Source organism: Larimichthys crocea, chromosome XXIII (genome assembly GCF_000972845.2).
Source record: "Larimichthys crocea isolate SSNF chromosome XXIII, L_crocea_2.0, whole genome shotgun sequence".
Lineage (NCBI taxonomy): Eukaryota > Metazoa > Chordata > Actinopteri > Sciaenidae > Larimichthys > Larimichthys crocea.
Window position 1 is genome coordinate 18,265,691 of NC_040033.1, and position 9,452 is coordinate 18,275,142.

At 43.2% G+C, this 9,452-nt stretch overlaps 1 protein-coding gene across 2 annotated transcripts in view; it reads right to left on the reverse strand.

Annotated features, from left to right (window-relative positions):
- Positions 1 to 8,320, reverse strand: part of mpp7a (MAGUK p55 scaffold protein 7a) — a 136,507-nt gene extending 128,187 nt beyond the window's left edge. For both annotated transcript variants that reach the window (XM_010737322.3, XM_027274075.1), the window contains exon 1: positions 8,007 to 8,320. The gene's annotated coding sequence lies outside the window, so the exon portion shown is untranslated. The remainder of the gene's footprint in view (positions 1 to 8,006) is intronic.
- Positions 8,321 to 9,452: the final 1,132 nt, after the last annotated feature.

The following is a 9,452-nucleotide window of genomic DNA, read 5'->3' on the forward strand; positions in this document are numbered from 1 at the left end:
ACATGTTGGGTGTACTTCCAGTGTGGCAAAGCTGATTAAACTGGCAAACTACATGGTAGCATGTCATGGAGGAACCTAAAATAAAACACAATAAAAACTAAATATTAGCCAGTAGCAGTTCAGACCCAGCGGCTGGAAGAACCTATCACGCCCAAACTTAAGATGGCAGAGGCAGGAACCCAAGCAGAGAGGGCTTTGTGCTCAACACCATGTGATCACGGCCCTGACGCACATGAATAAATAAAATGAAAATAAAAAGGAAAATCTATGGACCAAACCTAATCACACACACATGCAACAAACACTGCCAGTGAATAAAACACAAGCACACAACAACGCGAGGAACATGAAGGCCTGCTCGTCAATGTGAAACATGGCGCGAATACATAATCTCGTACACAACACAACAGATGTTTCTGAGACCCATGCACGCACCCAGATGTGCATTTTGCTGAAGTCAGCCATTTCTCAGTAATGCTGTAAAACGCGCAAATGATGTTTAGGGGTTAAGCAGAGGTGGAACGCGCTGTTGGATGAAGGTTTAAACAATGACAGACGTGTCACACTGGGTGTTAATTATGGCCGAACTACATGTAGCTGCTTCGGCAGGTCTCACGGTCATACGCTCATGACACAGAGCCATCGTTAATGTTATTAGTAACACCTGTGCTACTGTGATGACATCACCTCATGGCATTTGCCATGTGAGGCAATGCCACTGATGCTTTGCAGACCTAATATGATATGAGGTCTTTATTTTATGCAAGGTGGGGTGATTCCATGCAAGGCCACCTGCAGGACTACGTTGTTAATCAGTCAGCGAGGCTGACAGTTTTTAAAATGTGATTACTAGTTTCTCAATGCTTGACATGATGACACTGTACCTTACCACACTCCACCAGTTCCACTACGCTCTTTTCCCCGGATAGTGTCACCTCAAATAGGATTGTTGTCAGAAAAAGCAGACAGCAGTAACTAAATGTTCTGATTCTAACCTCTGAAGTGGGACAAAGACCAGCAGAGGCATTAGCATGGGGAAGGGGCTAGTGGTAGGTGGCTGCGTAAAGACGCAACAGTCAACCAGGGCTGTACATAAATGAAATATTAATAATTACTTCAACTGACTAGTATTTCTGGTGTCAGACTTTAAATGACAACTTGCACATATCCCTGTTTCACAGCAATATCTATCTTTAAAATTTTAATAAAAGTCACCACACCTAGTAACACTGTAGTGGCAAACCCCCTAAGTGTACTGATGAGGTGTGAGCTTTATTAGTCATGAATTGAACTTCTCCTTTTTGAAATGGAGAAGTGTTATTTTCTTCTTTCATATAGTCTTGCCCTGAGTCAGATGGAAATTTCTGCTTCATCACTGAGCTGTGTCATGTTGCTGCGTTGCCGCATGTCTATATTTGGTTGTGTTTCTTTGTGTTCTTAATGCCTTGTATGTTTGAAATGTTGTTTATTGCTGAATTAGCTTTTGCTTTATTTCCAGTTGTTTTTCTAAATGTCTAAATTATTTAGATACTAGACCTGCCTGTTGGTGTACATGTAATAATGCAGCTAACACAGAGTAATGGGAATACTGGTCACAGAGTATAACAAACAGAGTGCCATTGGTTTGGATAGGCCATCATCCAGACTGAATAGTTTAATCACATGGGCCGGGCCATCAAAGAGTGAAGATTGCATAGTTAATGGTTTTAATAGGCTGTTGTGAAGGGGCATTCACAGCTAAACTGCTCTAATTGCCCTCAATGAGCAACACGGGAATAGACAGAGTCTGGGCCAAGTGGACTAAAGAAGAATGAATGGCTGTCAGATACATGCACACACAAACATATACACACACAGAGGCTTCAGAACGTGCTTTCAAGTCCAGAGACAATAGCATGCATTCACATGCATTCATTCACATGCATACACACACACACACACACACACACACACACACACACACACACACACACACACACACACACACACACACACACACACACACACAGACACACACACACACACGCACGCACGCACACGCACCCGGCGCGCACGCACACACATGTGGACCCAGACCTTTACTGATCAAACATTTATGTGTTGTGGAGTGTAGTTGAGAGGCGAGTAAAGTGTGTGTGTGTGTGTGTGTGGGGGGGGGTTAACAGGCAAATGAAAATTCAGCCTCAGTGGGCGGGAGGGGGGCCTGTAGCCAGAAGGAGGTGGCAGGAGACACAGCAACAAGTGTACGGAGCTACAGCTGACACTACTTGAGACGCCCCCCACACACACAAAGGGGGGATTTAGCCCATGAAAACCAGTGTTGGTGTCTGGAAAGAGCCCCTGCCAGCTAAGAGAAAACAGACGACTAAAGAAAACCCTCTCGGGCTAATCTGCATTATTTTTGATGGACTTGGGGCCTCTGGGTGACCCCACCCACCGCCACCGTCAATCAAACCTATTTCGTCTTCTACCAGTCATCAAATCAGTGGTTAGACTGCAGCCACCAGGAAATGGAACATTCAATTAAAGCATGAATGTGGATAAATAACATTAGATTTACAAGAATATGATCAGAGAGGTAAGCACACACACCGGACCATCTGTCCCTTCTCTTATTATATCAGCTTTGATATCAGCGGGATCGCTTAGGCAAACCATGAGCACAAGGTTCAGTTCATGTTACTTTTACCCTCTAGAACCTGTGATCACAAATAAACTGACTTTAGACTCAGGAGACAAGGTTGTATTCCCTCCATCATTTGATGGAAGCAAAGTCTCCCACAGCAACAAGCGAGCAGCAGATGGTGGTGACATCAGCGTGTAATGTCGTCGTTACAACATAGCTGCGTTCTCATTAACCCGAGGTGAATTACAGCCTCAGTAACTTATGCTGCACGATCAAGTTACCGCCACTGTCATCTTTAGAGAGCGAGGCAAGGAAGGAAAACCTGTCACAGGACCGGTGTATGGTAACCAAGCCCCCCACCCATCCACCCCCAGGCACTGCAAATATCAACACGCTACATGAATAGTGCAACCTCATGGTCCTTTAATATATCCTCTCATGCTGACGATGCAAACTTGGAACTTTGAGGTCTAGTGGCAAAAAATGGAAAGCGATACTTTGTCCAGTGCTTTATCTTCAAATTTATCTTTGAGCAGTGCTTGAAATAAAGTATGTCTGGGACAATTCTAGGACAGAAGAGAAACTTGTCATTACAAATTCAATTGTCACGTTCCATGAAAAATGTGAGGTGGCACCAGCACAAACTCTGTGCTACGTCACACCCATGCTTACACACATGAAATCAAACAAACCAGTGTTACCAACTTGGTGACTTTCCAGCTAGATTTGGTGACTCTTCAGACCATTGTAGCAACTTTATTTTTAAAACACAACTAACTTTTTTTAGACTATCGATGCTGACAATTGATTGTGGCCAGACACCAAGGGTGATTTCTTTATTCAGATATAAGTACAGGAAACTGAAACAAAGTTATCAAACTGTATATATTAGTATAAAAAGACCTTCATTTACAGGCAGTGGTTGTTGAGTCTAGGACTCCAGGACTACAGTACTCACATAAATAGCAACTACAACTACACAGTTCCTCCGTGGTTGCTGTGATTTACTCGACAAAGATACAAGTACACACTCTGGTCTATTTCGGTTCTCTTCATTCCAACTATGTTGAATTATTCACACGCCTGCCATAAGGGGGATAGGTGTAGTAATGCTAGGCAGGGGCCACGCATGAAAACCCTCATAAATAAACCAACATTTGACAAATAAGCTTGACATCAGTCAAGTGAGCCCACTGCCTCGCTATGTAAGGCTATAGCCTTCAGCCGCTACTGACAAATTGGTTACAAGCGGTTACAGACTTACAGTACAGCTCTGTGTGTGTGCAGAAACGCGTCTTTAGACAATGTTTTACTCTGAGACAATGGACTTACAGAACCTACAACTTCCAGATTATGATCAAGGCATGCTGTGTAGTATTCCCACGGCAGTTGCTTGTGGTGCAAGTTCCTGTTAACCCAAGGCTTTAAATGCTGACTGTGGGGTTAGCCTACAGATGTAGTTGAATAAAGACGACCACTGTATTTTGCAACTGGAGGTTTGCATTTCTTAATAGTGTGAGCCGTAAAACAAGAATGAAACAGTGTCCCATGACAAAAGTTCCAACCACTCATGTCTAGGCCTGTATACCTTCTCCCTGAGGGTTCACAGCCTAACTAGTTTTCCCCTAACACAGGACTTTTATTAATGCGACCGCCGCTCACTCGGCCTCTCTGCTTTCTCCATCAAAAGACGTGGTCCGCGGTGGGTCAGGAGGGCAGCATACCTGCACAGTGAGCACATCACTGGAAGTCAGAGCAGGTGTCTGATGGCTGGCATCTGCTGGGTGGGCTCATTCCTGCGCAGCACTGCAGAGGCTTGGGGGTGGGGTGGTTGGTGTTGCTTGGAGAGACCGTACATCTCTGTAGGCCAGGCTGGGGTAAAACAATGCAGCATCACTACTGGTGATGCTCATCAAATGTGACCCTGCAACATCCCCTGCCAAGTACATCGCTTTAATCTCTCCCGTCTGGGATCAGCAGAGCAGCAGGAGGCTCGCAAGTTCACCACGGACTCACAACGGAGATTAGTTATACCATAGAGTGGGATGGTGATTACGCATGGACAGCAGGACGGATGGATAAATAGATGGTGAATGAATGGAATGGGGGGAAAATAGATGGTTGAATGAAAGAAGAGGTAGATGAATGGAAGGGTTGTGACATGTGCTGCTCAATTCAACAGAACCATAATGATGAGTTAGCAGCCCTCAGTCCTCTTCTGCTGATGGCAGATTTATTCTCATATTTCCTGAAGACTTGCTTTCATAATCTCACATTTTAGCAGTCAGCTTTATAACACGGACCACAAGTGTCCTCATGGAAAAATATGACATTTAACACCTCGGACATATGCCGTATAAAAATGTTTTGATAAGTCTCGTCACACACTTTATATAACCGGATTAAGCTACTACAGCAGCAACACACTTGTATTCATATTTCATGTGATGCCAAGTTTAGCGACGGCTGGTAGTAAAGTAGGTTCACCTCAAAATGTCATGAGCCAGCGCTTAGAGCTTGCCGCAAGCTAATGCTGCTGAAGCACAGTCACTTTAGGAGAGGCCAAAACTATCTGACAACAACAACAACCTCTCTTTACGTCATCTGGCAGCACCAGTCCTTTACTCCTCTTCAGCACCAGAACGACCGCATTCCTGCAGGAATGGAGTTTTCACATAGTTGTAATCGAGGCAGCATGAGAAGGCCGATGGCTTGTCCTGAGACTGTGAATCAGGATCCATTTAGTGTGGCTGACATTTAATAAAAATGATCCGTGGGGGATTGGATTAGAAGAAAAGGTGAAGGAAATAAGGATGAGGTTTAAAATAACAACTCTTCAACCTCAGACAAGGCAGCTTCCTGTGATTCGGAGAGCTGATGAGCTGATAGTGATCTAAACTAATGCCTGGATTAAGAGTCTTAAACCACTGTATCCTACCCAAGCGTAAGCCCAAGGAAAATAGCCTTGCTGCTGACAAGCAGTTATGGAAGCCAACTTCTCAGCTTTGTCCCTGGCCATGAACAGCGCAATGGGCTGCTGACAGGTTTCTCATCAACACAAGCCGGGCTGTTGCAATGACAGGAAGCGATTGTCTCAGTCAGCAGGTTGCTCGGATGAATTCTGGGAGTTGAGCCTTTGTGCATATAGCATTCTTGGTTCCCACACCTCCCTCTCTTCCCCCCTCATTCGGTGACCCTCCACGCCAGGAACAAAAACCTTGGGAATGTGAGCTATGCAGAGCTGCAGCTCTGAGACACCTGTTCAGACAACCAACACGGGGGTATGTCTCCGTCTCTGGGCTTCGTCTGAGGGGCTGCATCCAACCCCGCCCTGACCTCGGCCGCCTCCATGTACACAATCACTGTGGGCACAAATAGTAAAAACAAGAATCTGCTTTCAGATTGAAGCCAGACCAGGCCAGACAATTTCCTGGTGGCAGCTCTCACAGACACTATTTCCTCATAGCCTTCAGTTTATTCGTCTGTGAACCCGTTTACCACGTAAATCGAGGGCATAATGAGACTATCGCACACTTGTCATGGTGCTAAGTTGTTGGCCTCATAAAAAGCACAAGAGTAATGAAATGTACTAAAATACAGTCTCCAGAGAGACCCAACTGGTACATAGACTAAAAAGGCCTCCCACCTTTTTCTAGGCAAGATTTAAAAGAAGAACTAGGCTACTCCCAGTGAGAGTGCAAGGGGCCGGCCAAAACTGCAGACTAACCACTGAGGTTTCAGAGTTTACACAGAGAAATGCCGGCTCTCTTGAGATTCTCCTCAGTGGCATTCAAATCCCAGGAAAAAAAGGTCATCCTCTCTTACTGCGTTTCTCCTTTTCTCACAGCCAGACCACCAGAACTGCGATTCAGAGGCCAACGAGAAACAACGTTAATAAATGAAGGGTCACGATGCAGACGCTGGATGCTGGACCTGGCGAGGAAGTGAACAGTGAGGTTTCAGATTAAGGACAGACTATTATACGCTAAGCTGCTGTACAATGAGTCCAGCTCTGCGGCTTCTCTGGTGATTCAGGTTACCTGTAAAGACGCTCCTCTAACCTTACTTCAACAAGCTACAACATCCAAACGACTTTTCTTTTTTTTTTTTCCAGCAAGTACTGAGCTTCTGTTCAACGACGGCTATGTGTGCATTCAAGAAGTATGCAGACTCTGTTGAGGGGAACAAATGACTCAGTGGAATGCAAAATAATAGCATTTCCATTTTCGAGAAATTACTACAGAAGCCTCGGGTCTCTGTTAGTTTTTCACCACATCAAGAAATCGATGATATTGTGGGTTTGGGAATTTTTGAAGCGGTGACACATGAGGGTCTAAAATGTATTATGTGACAAGGGCTCATTCATATTGTGGCATGCCCTCAAGGAAGTGATGATTATGAAAGAATGGTGTAAGACAAAACACATGGTGTCCTCTATCATTAAGCCCGTAATAAACTCGTTTTAAAAGTATGCAGAACAAATGGCTGAGTTTAGAATATGATGGAAGCTGGCCAAGTGCTGAGTCTCTGCCGGTGGGCCGTCAGCTCAGACGCTTGGTGCTGTCAGCCAGTGACAAGCTCCGTGTCACCACACTTGACTCTGCAGGGCACAAGGGCTCTGTATTCCCTCAGACCGTGCTACACGGCACACTGCACTTCCTGGGGAGTAGCAACTCCGTGTGTTTAGGGTGTGCGTGTGTGTGTTTTGTGGAAGTAGACGGTTGTGTCACGAGATAATTTTGTCATTATGGTTTGTGTATATGTTAGCACACCTAGACTACTGTTTGTTTTATTCTCCAGGCTGAGCTATGAGGTTTTTTTTTCTGACACTACTACACCTTATTATTGTAATTAGGAGACATTGTGTTAGCCCGGTGTAATGCTACATTCACTTTCCCACGGAAACATTCCACAGGAGGTGTCAGGTGAAGTCTCATTTAAACCAACACCACTAAATGGTCGTATTAGGAATTGATTAGGCATTTAGTTGTGGATAAATAATTCTTAAGAGAGAGCGTTTGTCTGTTAAGTAAAGACAGTTTTAGCTCGTGGCTAGGTTGCCAAAAGGTTACTTTAATATCACGCACCTAGCTAATAGGTTAGCAACAACAAGAAGTTCGTTGTTAGGTTACTTCACAGTAACACACACACACACACACACACACACACACACACACACACACACACACACACACACACACCAAGTCTGCTCATTTTGCTGTCATTGTGTGAGTAGTCATGGGGAAAAAACACACAAATATTCTCTATGCTCTCATAAAGCCACAACGACATACCAACTGTTTTATTTTGAATTTTCTTCTTGTTTTATCGGCTTGACAGTTGTGAAGTTTTTAGGTGGATACAATATGTTGGTACTCACTTTGCATCGGAGGTCGGTTGAATGGTTTCTTGTTGCTCGCACTGTACTCCAATGGTTCCTTCGATAACAAACTTTTCACTTGTTTTATTCTCCTTCTTCACAAACCGTGATTTGCTCCTCCAAACCTCCTTATCTCATCCCCGCTCTCGGTGGATACCCACTGAACACAACCTTTCAAAATGTTACGCCTCGGCCGTGCCACTCTCGGAAGGCAGATAAAGCGCTCTGTCGAGGCGCTGATTCTGGAACGGTTTGTTCATTTAGACTCGACGTTAGCGGTGTGGATGTGTGACGACACAGAGCTGTTCTGAGATCTGCAGCGTACAGAGCTTGCACGGAGAGTCCGCCCAATCTGTCCCTCCATTGGCCAGGTCTACTATTAAGGCGTGCCCCGGGCACAGTTTCGGTGCTGTTTTTTTATTGGCTTATGGTATTGTCAATCATCAGCTGACTACTAATATCGCAGCCAGGCCAAAACAAACATAACAAGTGCACTTAGACTGCATATTTCTTTGAGAAAGTGTTTATAGACAGATATAAATATTTAAAACAATCTGTTATTTACAAAAAAAGAGGGTAATGATTGATTTTTATTCTAAAAGAAGGGAGCACTTATAATTGTACTTACACATATGTATCTGTCATCCTTTGGTCTTTCGTGCCTCGAGGTTTCTTGATGCGCCTTGCATTTAAAGGTCCAGTGTGTAAGATTTCAGGGGCTTTATAATTACAGAATATGACAGAACTTGAATATAATATTTATAACTATGTTTTATTATTGTTTATTATTATTATTATTATTATTATTATTATTATTATTATTATTATTATTATTAGTGTATACTCTTTACTTTTTTACCCTAGAATGAGCCTTTTCTATCTACAGATGCCACAGGTCCTCTTCTAAGCAGTCTGCCATGTCGAACCAACATTTTAACATTTTAGTAGCCCAGAATGGACAAACTAACCGACTCTAAACAGGACCTTATACCACTGTAGTTACAAGTCAGCAACTAGACTGCCACTAAATCCTACACTGGTGGTTTAATAATGTTTCATGTTTTGTTTGGATTGTTCTTTTTTATGTTTTGTCAGTTTTTGTACTCTGGTCCAGTGGGAAACAACATTTTATTCAGATGTTTTTCTAATAGTTTAATTTAATTTATAGTTTAATTTAACTGTCTTTTTTATTGATTGTATTTTATTTATTACTAAGGCGCAGTCAAGTAATGTAACCGGGCATCACTTAGTGAGTTCAATTGCTTTATATAGAGACACAAAGGTGGTTTGATACCGCCCCCTACAGGACATGTTCAAGACTCAAAGCAACAAGTTCATTGTGCAGGATGTGAGCTCATTATGACTAAAGATGAATTATATATATATATTTATATATATATATATTATATATATATATCTATTAATATAATATATAATAAAGTTTAT